The sequence below is a fragment of the Strix uralensis genome, chromosome 18, assembly GCF_047716275.1.
Source record: "Strix uralensis isolate ZFMK-TIS-50842 chromosome 18, bStrUra1, whole genome shotgun sequence".
NCBI classification, from domain to species: Eukaryota; Metazoa; Chordata; class Aves; order Strigiformes; family Strigidae; genus Strix; species Strix uralensis.
Window position 1 is genome coordinate 13,174,726 of NC_133989.1, and position 19,605 is coordinate 13,194,330.

A 19,605-nucleotide genomic window follows, 5' to 3' on the forward strand; every position below is an offset into this window, starting at 1 on the left:
ACCTTCAGGATTGTCACTGCTTGCTGATACAAAGCGGCCAAAGATGTGTGTGCTGTATTGTTGTTTCTGCTGTTGGCCAGGATCTCCCCAAGGTCTGGAGGAAGCAGCAAAGCAGCTCTTCATCACTTCCTCGCCAATGAGGGGAAGAGCTCACTGGCAGCCCAGCAGCAGTAACACCATCCAGAGACAGCCAGAAAGCCACCGAGAGAAGGAGGTGACAGATGGCGGGACAGGCAGAAGCAGTAGGGAAAGAAAGGCACAACTGCCCCCAAGGGACGATAAGGCGGGGGACACAGCGGGGCTGCCCAAAGCATGGATGTACCATGAGGCTGACCATACACAGAGAGCCGAGGTCCATTCCCTCCCTCCCCGCAGCCCAGACCGGGGGTGAGAAGGGCAGCAGCGTCCCCCTCCCGCCCTCCCCAGAGGAACTCGCTCCAAGTCATTTCCTAAACTGTGTCACTCCCGAGCACGTAACCGTGCCGGCTCTGCCAAGGAGCTCCCCACCCCACCACCGTCACGCAAGCTGCTCCCTGCAGCAATCTGCAATACCTCCGGCAAGATGGGAAACTAAACCCCTCTTCTGGCTTGCTGATGGGAACAGCAAGCCCTGTTCTGGATCAAGAGCTCTTGGGGTTTGTACAGTTTTGGGTTATTTTTAAATTAGTACAGGGTGCATCAAGACAAGAGGGTCTTTTGTGCTAAGACAAGCATAGCCTAGAACCAGGGTTTCTTTCCTTATTATAACTGCTCCTCTTGCCTCCTGCCTTTCGGAAAAAAATTTCATTAGAGCATCATCAACAAGGACACTGCATCAATCCCTACCACCCAACTACCCAAACCATTGTAGCCTTACACACCTATAACGGGACTCAGCCACTGGGTCTTCCAAATGAAGACAGACAGAGGGTCAGACACCAACAGCGACCATACAGCAAAATGGGAAGGGGAATTCAAATCACAAGAGACATGCCTGCCCCTCCGAGGAACCACAGCCCCAAAACACCTGTTTTCGCCTGCAATGCTACAAGACAGACACGTTTCCTACAAAGCCCAGTGGAGGAGGAGAGAATGCCCGAGGTGAAAGGCTGCGGTGGTAAGCAATCCAAAACGCAGCATTTCCAGCCTCCTGAAGGGTTTCATTTCTTCTCTGAAACTGAAATATTTTTTTCTCTAGTATCATCACACCTTGCCAGACAGGTTGTACCATCTCCCTTGTCTGGATCTCTGTGCAACACCTGCGATGCAAGTGGGCACTGACCACCACGTCAGGGATGATAGCAAAGATGAAGTCAGAAACCTGGCCCTGGTAACACACAAACCCTGAACGCAGCCCAAGGCAGCACATTAAACAACAGCTTGACATACACCTAAGCCAGTACTTTCAAAATAATATGCAACAAACCCTTCTCCAGAGGTCAAGAGCATCCACTGATGAACAGATGAATACAGAACAAGGTCACTTGCTTGACTTCAGGCATCAAACGCACTGCAAGAGCTACACCACACCTCAGGATTGTTATTTCTAGTCCTGTGCTCCAGCTGTGAGGCACTGGTGAAACCCTACTCGTCCCTCGGTGCTACTCCAACAGCTCTGGCTATTGCTTCTGGTAGCAAATTCTTCTTGCGTGCACCATGTGATTCTCCCTGTACCGTGCTGTGAGCCCCACAGCACCCGCAGGTTAACCACATAGAGGAGTGAAAATTATGAGAATTGTTGATGCATGATTTAATTTCGCTGGTATCTCTGAAGCAAACAGCTCCTTTCCTCACTTGGGGCTTCTGCTGCATTTTAAGCAGCAAATGCTCAGCACTACCAGACGAATGGTTCCTCCTGAAGGAATGAAGAGGAAAGTGGCAGGAAACATCACTTTAAAAAAAAAAAAAAGGTATTTCTTTCAGCCAAGATCCCTTAGGGAACACAACTCCTACAGTCTGCCCTGGACTGCTGGTGAGGAAGAACAGGTACAGAAGTCTTCTGGGTGAGAGATCTCATCAGAAATTGGGAGTTTCGGGAGAGATTCTTGGCTTTCCCGCAGGTTTCTTGTATGCAAAGTAAGTAACTTAATCTGTGCCCCAATTACCTTCTTAAAGTGAAGATACTGTTTTACTCGTCTGCAGCAAAGGAAGTTTCATTGCTGCTTGATGCAAAGGTAAGTTGGGTGGTGAAGGTGCATCAGTGTAAGTTATTTTTCTAGCTTAATGGAAAGCTCAAAATTTAAAGCCAAATTCTTCCCCAGAGAATTAAAAACGTTTTGGTTTGACCGCTTAATCTCTAGTTCCAGATAATCTCTCCCTCTTCAACGAGCTCTTTCCTAGCAGTGGGAATGAAATACAACCAAGAAGAAAAAAGCAAAAACAGCAAGTCAAAAGATCTCTTCGGAGCCAGTGCTGGTAATAGAAAATTTTAAGTGATTCATTCTTTTCTCCTCCCAACTGTTCCACTCCTAACAATATTGGCAGTTGTTTGAGCAAAACCCCTCAGTATTTTCACTATATATTTCCTGTAAACACTCAACACAGCACAATATACATTCTTTTTCCTATCAATATTTCAACGTGGGCTTCCTTAAAAAAAGGACCTTCTGTGCCAAGCAGTCCTCCCCCACATCAGCATGCTTGGAAACACGCTGCTCTTTCTAGTGGCACCTCAGTGACAAGCAAAGGAAACCTGGTGGTGGTCCCCAGACATATACACACTGGCCATTAAGCTCTTATCAAGAGCTGGAGAGCTGCGTCTTTGGGTTCACTGGACGCGGCCACAGCCACGGAGGGCTTTGCTTTAGTACGACACAAGCCCAAGCACAGCTTACACACATGATGTAGGAGCAAGCCAGAGCATTAAAGCTAGACCGACTCAGTGCTTCCCTCCACAAGGAGCAAAGCTGATCCTTAAGCCCAATTCCCAGTGCAAGGCAGCAGGACTTGGGGGCGTTTTAGAAAACTTTAATCTAGAAGCTCCGTAGAGCAAATGCTCTTTTCTATGTCTGCTCCACACAGCTCTCTCAAGGCTGCCAACTTTTCTACATTAAACCGTCCTTGCCTGGGTAGATTTTCAAATCCAGAACTTGTAGCGAACATAAAAATTATCCACACAGAAGTCTGGGGTTTTTCCTCCCCTCTCCGTTTTAATTCCCTAGCATCCTACTCACCAAGCAGGCTCCCGAGGCGCGGCAGCCGAGCTCCGCTCTCGCTGGCCGTCCCTCCACATCCATGGGCAGTGTGGGCTCTTCCAGCCCCCGGGTTGAGGTGTAGCTCCAGACCAGGTGCTGGGTGCACCTTCGAGGGTACCTTGGAGCTGCAGAAACCACTCAGATCCCTTTTGCTTTCTAAGGTGAAACCTTGGGTTTGCCTCCTGCTTTCAGGTCGACTGGTGAATCAGTAAAAACAGATGCTCTGGGCTCTTGGCCATCAGCGTGCCACGCAGAGAAGGGAGAGGGATATTTCAGTTAGTTTGTACTTGAAAATCTAACCATGATTTTGAATGGAGTTAAAAAAAATCAGAAACTAAGTTCGGGGCTCAATTTCAAACTACACACCAAAACAAGTTGTCTCCTTTTAACCTAGTGCAAAAAGAGAAAACTATTCAACAGCCTGTAAATCCACAGAGAGCACGCACTAATTGTACCAATTCATTTTTTTTCCTCAGATGAGGACTGTACAAGAGACTGCAAAGCTCCCCCCTCTGCTCCCCACGGACTGTACCCAAGGCAGCGCAGACACAGGCTGGAGGCAGCACACAGGACTCCAGAGAAGACGATGGCTGAAGACAAGGAAATTTTATTCCTTCAAGAATTCATTACACACCACTCCCTCTCCCCTTTGCTCTCCCAAAGAAAAGTATCTGCTAACAAAATTTATCTCTAGCATCAGAGGAGCAGCAGGATCCCTGCCCTTAGGCAAAAAAAGAAAGATCAGAATGGGATTTCTGTGCAAACATGAACAGAATCCCAACTTCCCTCACACAAGAGCAGCCCCATCTTCTGAGCTAGGCAGTTAAATATTGAAGGAAAGGCATGCAGAAGCTCCGATTATGTGGAACAAAAATTAATTGAGGGCATAAGTCTCCGATTCGGCTCTCCGTTTATTTTTTCCACAGCACATTACATGTCAGAGTGTGTTGCAATGCAGACACCTGCAGGGAAAGCAGCCCGATCCATCTGTGACAGTGATATTACCTCCTTTTATTTGTTTTTCTGGTTAAAGCTTCCATTTTTTATCAGCCCTGCAACAGACAGATGCATGGAGGCTTCCAAAACTGCATCCCCCTTCCTGACATTTTAAACTACATTTTAGACATGTGTAATTTGAAAAATGACAACAATTTTTTCCCCAAAAGGCTTTAAAATGGGAAAAAAACCAAAGCTAATTTCCAACATAATCTCAAAAACACTATTGCAAGAGCCCACACCCTTCCCTTAAGATACAAATTAAAGCCCTATTTGCCTGCACCCCAACCTTTTTAACAGAAATCCTTCCATTGTTTAAAGCCACTTACACACATTTTGGCCCATGGAACAAAAAAAAAAAAAAATAATCCTGGGAACAGCCCTATTCTGGCACAGCAACAAGCTAGATAAGTGCCTGGATTTTCCATATACAGCTCCTAAGCAGCTCAAGCCGTGCCAACACGGGATGTTTCAGCGGCAGGGCTTTTGCAGGCTCTCAGCTATTGACAGGGATGTGCCTTTCCCAGGGGACACCCGCTCTCATCGTCACCTCTGTGCGATGCACCAGAGGTGACAGCGAGAGCGGGCATCCCACCTGCCCCCACACAGCTACACAGCCCCCGTGGCTGTGCCTTTCCACAGCAGGCTGGGGGACACAGTATCCCCCCAAGGAGTTACCATCCGATGGGACTACATTCCTCTATTTTAAATTTTTTTTCTGGTTTCTTTGCCACTAAAAGACAGTCCTGCCTCGTTCTTCTCTGAGGCAAAGACCTGATTCTGCCAGCTTTGTGGCACCGTGGTGACAATGTCAGTGGCCAACAAAGCCACCACAACAACAATCAGATAGGAGGAGTGGACATCACATGTTGGATTCATGCTGTGAGATGATGCTGGTGTGCAAGAGAAGACTTGTCCCTGCTCATCCATACTGGAGTTTTCTATACCAACATTAACACCAATAGATAATAACTACTTCCAAGCTGGACACCTAGACATAGCACACAGTGATCCAAGGTCAGCTCCAGAGGAATGCATCAGCTCCTGCAGAAGGTAGGAGAGTCCCCAGACTACCAGACCACAGGAGCAAATACCATGCAGCCCACTAGCACCAGGCATTCTCCACCCCCCAGCCATGGGACAGATGTCACCCACTGGGCACAACCACCACCCAGCTGAGAGCACCCAGGTGCCAGAGCCAACCACGTCAAACAGCCCGCTGCAGCATGGAGAGAGGTTTTGAGAGACTGGCAAGAAGCGCTGCTGTCAGGATGATGTGGTGGGCTTGGAAACGACTGGCAAGATTTGAAAGTGTTTGCTACACACCTGACAGGAGGAATATTGATTTTGTGGGAGATTTAAGAGAGGTTGCTCTTCCCAACAATCTGATTTATCCTTTTTAAATAGCTGTTGTATTTAATTATTGCTAACAAAATGCTTTCAACTCTAATGTTTACAGACACTATTGAGCCTATCTATAACCATTCCAATAATCCTCGAAAGATCTTAACCAAATAACACAAAAAGGTGCCCTCTGACCCATCCTGCATCCATCAGGGAGCCCGTACGGCTACCCAAGGTGGCATTGTCCACCTGCCTCTGCTGCGCAGGGAACAGTGGGGTGCCTGCAGGCTCTGCTGGGAGAGTAAAGAAGTGAGACTTCAGGAAAAATTAATTATCCACGCTACAGTGTGGGGTGCTTTGCTCCACACGGCTCAAACATCTGGATTTGTTGTCTAAGGCACGGCCCTCATACCTTGGTGAACTCCACAATGACTTACTTATTTCAAAGCTAAACCGCACACATTCCACCACTCACAAAAAATTCATCCTCCTGTCCACCTAGCCTCTGCAGGTCAAGGTCAGCCATCAGGATGCAAGAAGGGGGCCCTGAGGCTGCTGGTCCAACACTAACAGCCAGGCCTCCCTGCAGCATGCTGACAGGTAGCACCGTATGGGTGCTATAGGGTTCCGGTATCAGCCCATTCACAGCAGCAGCAAAGATCAGCACCACCAGGTACTGTTTCCACACAGCAATCAAGACTGTTTTCCCTTGAAGCCTGCAGGAATATTATAAGTGCATCTTCTAGAAAGTTTAAACCATAATACTTCGAGGGGACAAAGGCTCCTTAAAACGCAGATCAGCAGAAACCCTGCACGCGAGGCAAGCTGCTGCCGGCGGGCCTTGGCTGAGGAAAAGCATCTCCGCCAACAGCCCCACCACTGCCTCCCCCTTCCACCTCTGCCCAAGCACAGCTCCAGAATAACTTGCCTTATCTTAGATGCAAACCATCAGACTGAAACAAAATGTTTTGCTAGCAAAATGCTAACAAAACGTTAGCACAGCTTTCTGCAGTGCCAACATCACCAGTTTCGGTCTTAAATCAGACACTCAGAGCAGCTTGCCACTGCCTTGCTTGCGAGGCAGATTTTATGTTTCTAAAGTACCTTATTTTTAGGCGCAGTTATCAACCCGCACGTCACCATACATGCCCTACTTTCTATGTTTTCTGCATCTACTCTTGGCCACACTCAGAGATGGTACATTGGCTTGACTTGCTGCTCTGACAACACAGTTGCTCTGACATTCAGTTTCATCAAATATTTACCACTTCTTAGTTTGAAAATATGATTTTGGATACTTTAGGTTAACTTGACTATGAACATGGTACCAGAATTGCTGGTACTGTTCTCCTCCTCATCAACCTAGTTCTTACTTTGCTTCTGCCATTTCTGGGACAAGTACTAAGGCTCTGCTGCCACAGGCCAAGGAGAACCTCATCCACCCATAATCACAAGGTTTAGACATCCTTCCCTGCGGCCTCAATGTGCAGCCGTGCCTGGATGTGCAAATAGCCAGACCTGCCCAGGGGAGAGACTCTTCCCAAAGATATTGAGATTTAAGGGCCAGAACTCAGCTGGGAAGAATAGCTGCTCTTAAGGCAGACTTTCTGAAAGTCTTCCTGGGCACAGATACCCACCCTGCCATTCGGTATGTACCTCAGCTGAATACTTGTTCTGAGAAGCAGCTTTATTTGGATGGCCAGAAGAATCAGTGTTCTGGTAGTGAAAGTCAAATTCCGGTAGCATGGGCATCTTAAAGCCAGAAATCTGATCTGATCCTGCAGATGGCAGAGATGGCCCTTCCGCATCCCGCTGACAGATCTACAGCACAGCTCCCACCAGCTGCTTTGGTGGGTTAAGCAAGTCAGCAAGCAAAGCCCACCCAGTACAAAGCCCCTCTTAATTTCACATACCAGATGAACTCCTGCTCAAGACCTCAGTAATAAAAAAACCAAGTCCTACACAAATCCCCAAATCTCAGCTTAGCACCACAAAGTAGAGAAAATGATGGTGGGTATTACTTCACAGCCAGCATGGGGCTCATGCCTTCCTTAGTCTTTCTCCTCAGATGTGTATTTGACCTTTGAGCTGCTGAGCAGGTAACCAAGAAGAATTTGTGCCTGTGAAATGCTGCCAACATCCACTATTGCCACATGGAGTCACTGTAGAGCAATGCCTCATACTTGGGGTTTTCCCATTCGGATCATAAGAGATGCCATGACTATGCCATAACGTCACGTGGAGCAGTTGGGACAAAATTAAGGCAACTGGCACCAATGAGCAAAGCTGCACATCTCCAGCCTTCCCTCCTAGGCTGTTGCCTCTCTTCTCTTCCAGAAAAACCCAACCTGCAACTCCTGCCCCTTCCAGCTCAAGGGCAAAGCATCAAGACCGTAGCGTGCCGACCAGTCCCTTACCTACAGAGCGGAGGCCAGAGCTAATGAGCAAATTCACAAGGGAGGTCTCTTGGCAACACAGGGTGAGAGGAAAGGAGGGGAAAATTGCTGCCAGCTTGTTTGTGTGCACTTAGGGTGGCATTTCCAACCCTGTAATTGTTGCATAATGAATTTAGCAATGGAGTTCAAGAGCTATGATTCATTCAGGCCAAAAAAACATGAGTCAGCCCCCAAAGAATCATGAGATGTTAAAATTATATACATTTAACTTGAGCTTGACAAATCTGAAGGAGCAATGTAACAGCAGAGTGTCTCAGCACAACTGAAAACATCATGCAAATATCCCCACTCCTCCTCCTCCTCCCAGCCAACGCAAGACGAGAGCAGCACGAGAGCAGCGCCTAGGTCAGCTGTTGCAAATAATTTACGCCTGCCACCTCTGCCCAGCTCGGGTTATCAGCCCCAGCTCAGAAAAAGGCACCTGATGCTGCCTCTTACCTAGTGCTCACACTGACTCACTGAGAAAGGTGATAAGGTCCCATCCAGCCTAAGAAAAGATCTTTGCACAATCTTGCCGTGGACCTCTGGGGAGATGAGCACTCAGGATGCTCATTTCACCACCTTCGACCAACACAAAAGCCGGACAGAGGACAGGGGAGGAGAGCAGAGGTTGCAGGGAGCTGGCAGTCAGGGTGCTACAGCAAACCACAGAGGTGGGGGTGGGAAAAGAGTGCAAATCTCTGCAGAAGATAGAGCAAGAAACAGGGCCAATCTATTACAGAAAACGATGCTTAACTTAAGGAGTGTGTGCAGATCACTGGGAGATGATGCAGAGAAGACCTCTGGAAAATTTTCCTAGCTCTGTTGGGTGATCTTGCTTAAGTGATGCCCCGTATTCTGTGCTTACAGAGCTTGCATATCTGGAAAGGAAAGTTATCTTGAAGTGAGATAGGGTGTGAATTCAAAGCAGAACAACTATTCTGGGTTAACTCCCCAGGTGCCTTCTTATTCTAGAGTGGCAGTACCTTTTTCTAGTTTAATTCACTTTAAAAATAGATTAGGCCAATGGTTCTGATCTGCAAGGCCATGGTAGCTGGCCTGCTGCTTTTAGAGCATCCTTAATTAGAGCCTGGATATGGGGACATGAGGGGCTCCGGGATGCAGATGTCATAGTCCAAATTTGGAAACATTATATTAACCTAAACCAGGAAAGAAACAACCGCCTGCCGGAGGGTCTGCACAGACAGGGCTTGGGCAGGACCCGCTGCACGGCAGCTACCCCTGCAGCAGGCACACGGGGACACACCTTGGCACCGGCACAGTCCATGCGACGACCGCGCTCTGCCAACCACAAACCAAACAGCACTAGATGAAACCCACAATCTGCACTTTGCACACAACCAAAAGCCTTATAAAGCCATTTTTGTTTGAGGTTCATTTGAATTTACCATTTATCAAGCTTCCATTTAGCCTCATTAATCACAGCCTATCAAGCTCTTTCAAATGCAAACATAGAAAAGTACCCAGCAACTGCACTTCTCCGTTTATCCTTCTCCTGCTGGAATTACGGAAGGCTACAAAGCAGGAATGCCAACCCACCTGTCTCCTGCTTTTCAACCACTTCCCATGGGATGAAATCAGCTGACTATTCTGGAAAAAAACACACTGATCACTTTCCCTGCCAGCCAGCAACACTCAAGGATAGCAAACAACGTGCTGTACAGGAGAAAGCGCATCCCTGTGAAAGTCGAGGAGATACACGGCTCCTGGCAGCACCAGTACCTGCATCAGCAGGTGGATCTGTCTCTGGAAGCAGGGATGGCCAAGCCACCTTTGTCAAAGGCTTTGCATTCCCTACCCAGGCCTCTAGAGCCAGGCATCTCACAGCTCACCTAATCCATGTCAAATGATATACCATTTGTTTGCTTTGTATGGGTATTAAGGCTTAGCCTTCCTCAAGCTATTCTTTTTTTTTCCTTGGTGCCTACGTGGCTGTTAACCCCAGTATTGACACGCTTCTGTGAGACCTGCAAGGAAAAGGTCCATTAAGAACCCCATTACTCTGAAAGTAACATTTGTCCCAGCTAGCGGAGGTGCCCAGGAGCACCACTGAGTTCAGACTCAGTCCAGTATCACCAGTTCTCACTGATGAGCCCTTGCCCGCTTTGCCATGAGACTTGGCCTGTAGCATTCATTCCTCTCACCTCTCAAAGTTTGGCAGTTTTTCCTGCTGCCCTTCATCTGTGCTCTTTTCTCACGCCAAGTGCAGCATTACCCCCCGAAGTGGGAACTATCTTGATTTCAGAGGGGAAGGCGCAGACAGTGATTCACATCCACAATTACCAGTCCCTTATGCTGCTGCCAGCAGCAAGGCAAGCTGTGCTCCATGCTGAGCCCACTGCCGGGCAGGACCTGGCGTAGGAGGGGGCTTTGGCTTACTCAGAGCTGGAGTCTGACTGCTCTTGGGTACCGTGATTCTCCTGCACCCCCACCCCAGCCAGCAAAGCACCCAGGCTCTGCTGTCCTTTCAAGAGTGTCATCTTCAAAAAAAATTTTTTTAAATATGGTGTATGTATACATATATAAAGAAAAAACATGCTGGACAGCAAAGTGACAATCTCCAAATGAACACGCCCTAAACAAGGCTTTGGCAAGTGGCACAGCTGGTGTCAACCAGCAGCAGAGCAGGCAGAACAGTGCCATTGAGATGAATGAGCAAGGGAGCACATGGAAAGGAGATGGAGAGACAAGTAGATTAATAGAAGACGACAGATTTCTAGTAAGATTGTGATAAGCCTCTTTAAACTTCCCTAAAGGATGAGCCAGCTGGCAAGGCCATCCTAGGAGGTGGTGTAACTCGACTAACAGCCTTGCAAAAAGCCAACAGCTGACCCCTTTCACACATCCCGGCTCACTCCTGCAGCTCTTTAAGCAAGGAAGGCTGAACGTGTGGAGCGTGAATGCTTCTACACCGGCACTCACCTGCAATTACAGCCCTCCTTGCAGAGAAGCCACCAGCCCTGAATTAGTTTCAACAAGCAAACAAGCAGCGAGGTCGGGCTGACCGTTAGCGTCAGCAGAGCTCACCATCCCCCTCTCCCCAGCCCTGACCAGCTGTACAGCACATTTTGTTGCCTATGCCGGGGCTAATCCTGACCCACACTGGGCCATGCAGCTGCCAGGCACACCTGGAGGGGGGGGAGGCACATCTGGGGGGGGCAAGGCACATCACTCCTGAAAAGGTCTTTGCCAAAGCAGAGATGGGGACAGCAAGGTGACGAGCAGGATCCCTGTGTCATGTTTTCACCTCCTTCCTAAATTCAGCTCTGCTGGGATCCCCGGCAGAGCCAAGTCCTCCAAAAACATTACACCCTAGTGAGCAGTTTCACCCTCTGAGGAGGAAGAGGAGAGGGCTATCCACAGGGGAAGGCAAGCTTGAAATGTTAAGATATTTATACTTTAAGGGACGATACCTTCAAAACCTGCTGGAAGTGGAATGGACCATGCATAGCTATGGCTAACAGAAAGAATTGACTATGTCCCCTTTCCAGTGCCTCAACAAAACCCCACAAGTATTTGAAACTGGAGGTATCACCTGGGGCAGCAGAGGGTTTCAGAGTGAAGAACAGTAGCAGTCAGTTTGTTTGATATCAGGCAAGTTTTTCTTCTTAGGCCAATTAGCTGGTGATATAATTTGCCCACTAAGGTCACTGAATCATCATTTAGCAGTTTCAAAGGAGACAAGATGAACTGCAGGCCAATTTTCCCCCACCAGCTCAATGAGTGATTCAAAATGCAGTTAATGATAGTGGTTCATAAGTATCTGGCAGAGGATTTGAGAGGGTAATTTATTGCCCAAAAAGAGATTGACCTCTTTCATGCCGAAGAAACAAAGCCTGTGAAGATGTAAGACCTGATTTTGCTATCTTAATTCACAACCATTAAATAGCCAAGAGCTGCCAAACTTGAGTCCGACATCGGTAAAAGCAAAAAGGAGAAGCAGACCCAAAAACAGGTTAAGGAAGGTCACAGTTAAAACCCACTTTGTCACCAGCAGGCAAGAGAACTTTTTAAGGATGCGGATAAGAAAGGAACAACATCCCCAGAAGACTTTTAGCACAAACCCTGCATTTTCATGAGTTTATATAAGATAAAAACGAGACATCCCCTCATCCACAAAAGCTTTATTATTTGTCAACCTCAGGCTCCGTAACCAGTAAACACTGGTTGATGTTTTTCTTCTTACTGGATGAAATGTGCCTAGAGGCAACAGGCATTTTATAAATTATTAAACCAAGGGAAAATAAGGTTCCAACAAAGTGGCTGCAGAAGCACCAAGGAGCCGGTACAATTGGTACCAGCACACTCACACAGAGTCATTTTTCCTAGAACGACGGACTCAACAACAAGACATTGTTAGAAACGGGCAGCCTGGACACGTGGTCTTGATGGCAAAAAGACGACGTGATATCTCAGCATTTCATCACATCCACCACAGATATCTGAAGTTCAACACTTTAAACATATTTTTCTTATGAAATAGTCACTTATGTTTTCCATTGAGAAGGAAAATAAGCACTTTTTTTTTTTTAAAAAAACCTCATGAGAGATCTCAGGACATGAAGCAAAACCCATAAAAATAATGTCATAAGAATATTTTCAGTATCATCCACCAGTTTTTGGCCCAAGCCATAGTGTAGAGATTAAACAAGGAAGGGAAAAACATAAATGAAAAAGTATTCTTCATATTCAGGATTTAATACATTATGTCTTTCACAACGAACATGATCCCCTGATAAATTAAATTCAGTTCCAGTCAGAAAAAGCCCTTCTGCTTTCTGCTGTAACAGCACTTGGCCCTTCCATCTGTGAAAAAGCACTTAGCAGTAACGGCAGGGCTGAGGGCACCCGGGTCAAGGAAGGCTGGGTCAAGGTGAACGCTAGGGCAGCCCAGGCAGCCGCCTCCCCCGAGGCTCCCCGAGCATTTGTTAGGGAACACAGGAGGGCTCAAATCAAGAGGTTTGAGCTTTTTTTTTTCCCCTAGGTTTGTGAGCCCTCTGCTTTCCTTGACAATTTGTGAGAAGCCACTTTCTCTACTCCTCCATCGTAGCTTGAAGCATCCTCCTCCTCCTCAAGCAGTTATCACAGTGCAGAAAAGATCTTTTCACGATAAGTCGGCAAAGATACAAACATGAACTTGTCGGCCTGTCAACAGAGTCAACTGACAGCATCTCTACCGCCACTGACACCTCAGACACTGGAGCTGGAGAAGGGGGTGAAGTTTAGGCTGAAGTTCACCTGGTCTGCCAGTGTCTGAAGGAGACTCTGAGAAAGACCTTCACCTCACACAGAGACCAGCACTTCCAATCCTTGATGCCATTTCAGGGATTACGGTTGCTTGTGTTTATGCTACCTCCAGTATATTTCTTCCACACCCAAATCATGCCAAAAGGAAGAGGATTTCTTAACACAATAAGCAAAACCCATCCACGAACAAACGCAAGAAACACGCATCTTCAGCGCCGTGGGTTTCGCATGATGACCCACGGTGCAAGCGCGCACTTAAACACTAACGCCGATCGCTCAGTGGAGTAAAAACTGCCTCGAGAGGGGTAATTGCGTCCTCATCAGGAGACGCGTCCAAGATAAGGGCAACCGAATTTCCCGAGGGGTTAGCCGGGTGCCCGGTGCCACCCGGGGAAGGCAGCGGACTACCTGATTTAAGCCACTCTCGCCAGCCCGGTCTAAGATTGCACAGGGCTGGAGTTACCGAAACTCCGCGGCGTGATTGCAGTCGCTGCCCCGGCCGCGGCGGGGACCCCGCTCCGCACCCGCGGAGCGCTCCGCGGCCCTGGCTGCGCCCGGGGACACACCCCGCTCCCGGGGGGAGGCGAGCGGGGAGCCCCGGCGCCGCGTCCGCAGCATCACCCGCCCGGCCGCTGCCCCCCGCCCCGGCCCCGGCTCCGCACTCACCCGCGGCAGCTCCGCACGGCGCAGCGGGCCCGGCCGCCCCGGCAGGCAGGCAGGCGGGCAGGCAGGCAGGAGGGAGGGCAGGCAGCGGCGCCGCACAGCCCCGGCCCCCGCCCGCCTCCGGCTCCGGCTGCGGCCGCAGCTCCGCCCCGGGGTGGGGCCGCGGAGGGGGCGCGGCCGCGGAGGGGGCGCGGAGCCGTCGCGCCGCAGCCCGGCCCGGCAGGTGGAAGGCGCGGAGCGGCGGAGCATCCTCGGGGGTGCCGCGAGAGCCTGTGCCGAGCGTCCCTCCTCCCTCCATTCCTTTGGGAAACCAGGGCTTGTCCGCCTTTGGGCGGGTGGGGCCGGCTGGGTGGTGGTGGTGGTGGGGTAATTAAAAGGAATATAAAATATTCAAAAAAAAAGGTCTTCAAGTTTTGGTGGAAGGTTGCAGCCACGCCTCGGCCTTCCTGAGGCTGCCGAGGGTGCTGGGGAGGGGATTTGCCCTGACTTCTGGCTGGGCGCAGGATGGGGGATGCTGCTGCCTGCGCTGAAGTTGGAAGGCCTGGGGAGGAAATCCGGGTTAGAAACTGTTTGGCCCTTTTTTCAGCACAAATAGCCAAGCCCAGCAGCAGGTTCCTGTTTGCCACAGAGCAGTGCTAGGGACGGGGTCCCAGAGCATTTTTTAGGAGAAACTCAAAGCCCTCCCCCAACACAATGTAACATTCACATCAGGATTTAAAGTACAGTGACTGATGCCGAAAACAAATACCATTCCTGAAGAATGCCTCATGCCCATTTTATAGACAGACAAAGAGAGGCAGATAAGAGTCTTTGCCAGGAGTCAAAGCCAGTCACCGGGGCTGGGAGCGAAGCCAAGAAGCCTCCTGGGCCAGAAAGCAACACTCATCCTGCATGGGCCAGGAGCGGAGCACAGAGGATTCCTCATGCCGCTGTCAGATATTGTGTCTGGGATCGGTTGCCTTTTCTGGGGTGAAATAGGTTCCGGAAGGTTTGGAGGATTAATCACCATCGGCCTTATTTCTCCTTGGGAAAGGGCCCCCGCCCAGACCTAACAGATCAATGGGGAGACAGCGCTGACCATCGAGCTGTGGGGTTTCACTGAAACGTTCTAGCTCAACTAATGCCTTCTGGTTTGAAATGTGACTTGCTCCTTTGAACAGGACAATACGTGGATAAGTGTTTACAGGTAATAAACCCAGATCTTTGCAGTTGTACATGAGTGTGAGAGAGCGTCCCGAGTGTGAAGGTCTGATTAAGTTGGGAGATTCCCTCTGATGAATGTCCGGGAGCTCTGTCCAGATTTCACGTATTACTGCTGCAACACGGCAGAACCATGTTTTAAGAGTCACCAAGTGACACATGGAGATGTGCCTTAACTGTACAAACTTGTCTTTTTGCTGCATTTGTACATGCAAAAATCTGGAAAACAAAGATGGTGAGAAGAAAGTACATCCTTGTCCTCCTTCTCACTGGATCCAGAGAGATGTAGGTGCGGGATGGGAGGAATGGGAAAATTTTTAGCCAAGCTAAAGGTTAGTTATGGATCTGAGACTAGACTTAGATCCTCACCAGCCAGAGACCTTGGCAGCCCTGGGCTGCACAGGGTGGAGGAGCATGAGTCTGGCAGCTGGAGCCTTAGCCCAGAGCACTGCAGAGCCGAGCAACTTTGGATCAGTCTCTGAAGTCCATAATTCAGTTGTCTGTTTATTTAAAATGTGTTGTAAGCACAGCTGCTTTCTGAGGCACGTATGGTAATGATGGGGGGAGTCACATAAATAAACTGGCTCCGTGCCAGACCAGTGAGTCAGCGTAAAGACCTGAAATGCATCTTAACAGTTAGAGGATCAAAAAAAAAAAAAAAAAAAAAGACTCATTTTCTGTTCAAATTTGGGTATGAGCATTGAGATTGGGAAGATAAGGACAGCTACCACGTCAGCAGGCTCTTGCGGTGCCCAGAGCCCAGGAATGGAGAAGGTGTAGATCTTCAGGGCAGAGGGAGGGGTGAGAGCATAGGGGAGAGCCCGCAGGCATCCATGTCATCCTCATTTTTGCTGGCTAATCAAAGCTCTTGCCTTGGTTGCCAATACAAAGATTTGGAGCTAGAACAGAAATACAATTTGTTTGTTTCCTGATACAGTCAGAATTCACTGCATCAAGTTTTCTTTTTTTTTTATTTGGGGGGGGAGTACAAATTAAAAAGATTACAAAGATCTAGGTTAAGAAAAAAGATATTTCAAAAGTAAAGATTCATCAAAAGCATGACTAAAACATCCAGCATTTTCAAAGACCCAGTTCCTAGTGTCTCCTTCCTCATCCAGTGTTCAATTCAATTTCACAGGTAGTTTTGGTCCCTTGAATTCCTTCCTTTGGCAAGTTCACTATTTGCTGGAAAGATTTCACCCAGGTTTAAGAATAGGATTTTTCTCTTGTGCTTTTGTAATACATAAGTTACTCAGTGGTCAGACTAGATGCTGTCAACCAACTGAGTCTTCTGGATTAAAAAAAACAGGTAGAAAGCTGCAGTGATTAAAGGACACTGAGCAGACCCCGTAACTCGGACGCACAGAAGGAGCTGCCGGTCTTGGGCTGTGCTGGGAGTTTGAAAATGTAGAAGTGAGGGGACAGTAAAAATCACATCCTCATTCTGCAGGCATCCAGAGTACGTGTGCTTGTGATTGCTGCTTCATCGTACACTCTCGTGGTGACAGCTTGTCAAAGCAGAAACCGGCTGAGCGTAGGTAGGCTGCAGCGGGAGCCGAGTGCCGTGGGAGGAGCTGTGCCAGCGGCCCCATGCACCACCTGAAGGTGCTGCCCCATTTTTCCCCTCTTCAATTTACACTTCCATCTCTACAGTTTTAATTCCCTGGCAAAGTTTTCTTTTCATGATCTTTCAAGGTCTCCTGATGTGCTTTATTCCAGCCAAGAGTTGCTGCCACTAAGAAGCAAGGCTTGGGGCAAGCAAGCAGAGAATGTCTGTATTTAAACCTACTGTGAATGAGCACGAGTCTCTGCAAAGCAGAGGAGCAACCGACACTCCGGTGTCCCAGCACTGCTGGGCAATGCTCATGGGCAACATCTGGCGGCACAGTAAGGGCTGGGGAGAAGAAACAAGCCATGAGACAAGAAGCGAAGACAGAAGTTGGTCGCAGTTGGTGAACAGGGGCTGCTTTGAGCACTGGGGCTTGCCCAGCGCAGGAGGCAAAGCCAGCTGGGCAGGGGAGGCACAGAAAGCAGAGGGTGAGGGAGATGAGGGTGGGAGAGATGGAGATGAGGAAACAGAAGGAAATGGGCAATCTTGCAGACTTAATGGTGAGGACAAGAGGTTTCAAACAGAGATAGTGGGAGGAAATCGGTGGTGCAGAGCAAGAGGAATCATGGGGTGGTGACAGGGGAGGAGTGATTCAGCTGTGGGGTGTGCACTGTCTCGAAGGAAGCAATGAGGGACAGGAAAAGGAAACGATGCTCAAACCAGGGAGCTGCCAGTGGTGAAACTATCTTAGAGAAAGAACACATGAGCAAAACCACTGACATTGGTTATTCTCTGTGAAAAACAAACAACAGATTGAAGGGCTTGGAAAGTGCTGAAATCAGTAAGAGAAGAGAGGACACAGGAGAACACCAAGGGAAAGCTGAAAGTAGCTGCAGAAATGTGGAACTGAAAGAAATAGAGGGGTAGATCTGGAATATTCATGCTGATTTCAATAGGAGGCCATGAGAGGAAATCAAAGATTAGATGAAGAATAGACCAGGAGGCAAAAGGAGAAGGTGCACAGATCTGGCTCCAATGTGGTACAGCAGAACAAAAAAGTGCTGTAGCAAGAGAAGTCAAAAGTAACTCAACTTTCATTCCTGACCATCAAATCAGCAAAAAAACAACTTTGCAAAGGCTGGCAGGAGGGGCCTTGACCTTGAGGACCGTTACTCCATCCACACTAGGAAAGCCTATGCCAAACTGGGCATGAGCCAGTAAACTGGCACAATGACTTCCCAACAGTCCAGTTATCCAAGTGTATCCTCACCACTACAGAAAAATTAAGATGGTGCCAAGAGCATTTTGTACCATGTAAATATACCAAATGAAGGAAAAAGATTAATTGATCAACCCTCAATATTTGTACAACTCACCCTTATCAAAGGCTGCCACTCATTCCTCCTCTTTCCTGCAGGCACAAAGGCCAACATCCTCAAAACGTTCAGTACCAGCTCCAGCAGCAGCACTGACCCAAAGCCGTGCTGCAGTGTTAACATCCAGGACTTTCCCAGAAGAAGACCCATTTGCAAACAAAAAAGCCAGGAGCAGGTTTGGAGAGTAAACCTCTCCAAATGCATAAAGAGCCAGGACCAGGTTGACCTATGAAAGATTTCATGCCTTGACAGGAAAGAAATGTTACAGACTGGTGGGCAAAGATCCACGGCTTGCAAGTTTATGAGTTAAAATCCCTGTGGTTAGGAGCTGGCCGCCTGCCCAGCGCCGAGTGTGAAACTGTATTCCCGTTATTAACAGCGTGCTCCTCCTCATCCTCCACCTTTGGCTGAAGGAATGGGCACCTCTCGCCCCACCTCGTCACCGATACCTGTACCAAGAGCTTTTGTTAGAGGCACTGCCAGTGCCCTTGTGTCAGGTGAGCATGCCCATAGGGTCACTGGAGTGCTTGGCATGAAATCCCATGGGGCTTGCTTTTGGAGACAGGGTGAAGGAAGGGGAGGATTGCTTTGGTGGTTTCCTCCTCCCAGCTCCACACAGATGCTGTGGCGACAAGCCAGAATTACTCTGCAGCGGAGCAGAGCCCACCGGAGCAGCAGCAGACCTTTGCTAACAGTGGCTTTAATCTCACAATGAATCCCTACATCTTCCCTAATGCATAAAATCCCCTGCTGTTGCCCCCCTCCTGCTGCAGCAGAACAGAGAAACATGGGGTAGGTGCCATGTCCAGCAGTTTCTGGGGGAAGACCAGCTGGACAGCACAGCATTTCTTTCTGCCTATGGTTTGGGGGCTGAAAACCTTTTAAGTTACCACAGCTCTGCATCTTGTTTCTTTGCTCCAATCCTCAGATGGCAGTTAGTGCCTGTTACTTACCTTCTTCACAGCAGGTTGGGAAGATTAATTAGAAAGATTGTCTCAAGGTGCAAACTTTGCATCTGGCTGGAAATTTTGGAGGTCAGAAATAAGGTGGTTTAACCCAGTATCTCTGTGCCTCTGAGAAGCTTTGAGGGGAAGATGTTTTAAGGGCTAGATAAAACTTACAGTCAAGACATAAAAGCAGGGCACACTTCTGGTCCTGCACAAGCTCCTTGGACTAACATATTAGCGATGTATGCTGTCTTAGGGAGTTTAAAAGTGACATGAGGAGGGGAACGTCAAAAAACACCCTCCAAAAGGACTTCAAATCAGAAGCAAACCCTCTGGCTACCTGAAAACAGGCATTTCTGGAGTGCTGAAGGCTTTTAGGAAGAAAAGATCACATTAGGCAAAGCAGGATGCTCCTAAAACGTCTTAGCACTGCACTTTACTGAAGGATGGTTTAGCTTTTAGATAAAACAATGCTATTTTATTTGCAGCCATGTGCACTCCCTTCCCTTGACTGAAATAAGCCATCACTCCTGATAGTGTCCTTGAATTTCTCAGTTTTTGGCCTTGAAGAAGTCATCCAGCCTATAATTCACTCGTGGAACGGGGGTGATCCTTCACCTGTATTTCACAAAGCTGGTAGAAATTTGGAAAATA

The 19,605-nt window shown here is 48.5% G+C and overlaps 1 protein-coding gene across 3 annotated transcripts in view; it reads right to left on the minus strand.

Moving 5' to 3' along the window:
- Nucleotides 1-14,024, minus strand: part of PPP1R16B (protein phosphatase 1 regulatory subunit 16B) — a 64,516-nt gene extending 50,492 nt beyond the window's left edge. Inside the window, exon 1 of one of the 3 annotated variants that reach the window (XM_074888197.1) lies at nt 13,883-14,024. The gene's annotated coding sequence lies outside the window, so the exon portion shown is untranslated. Of the gene's footprint in view, nt 1-1,405; nt 1,428-3,152; nt 3,639-13,882 lie in introns of those variants that run through there. The other 2 variants (XM_074888198.1, XM_074888199.1) reach the window with 2 other exon arrangements.
- Between the last annotated feature and the right edge of the window lie 5,581 nt (nt 14,025-19,605).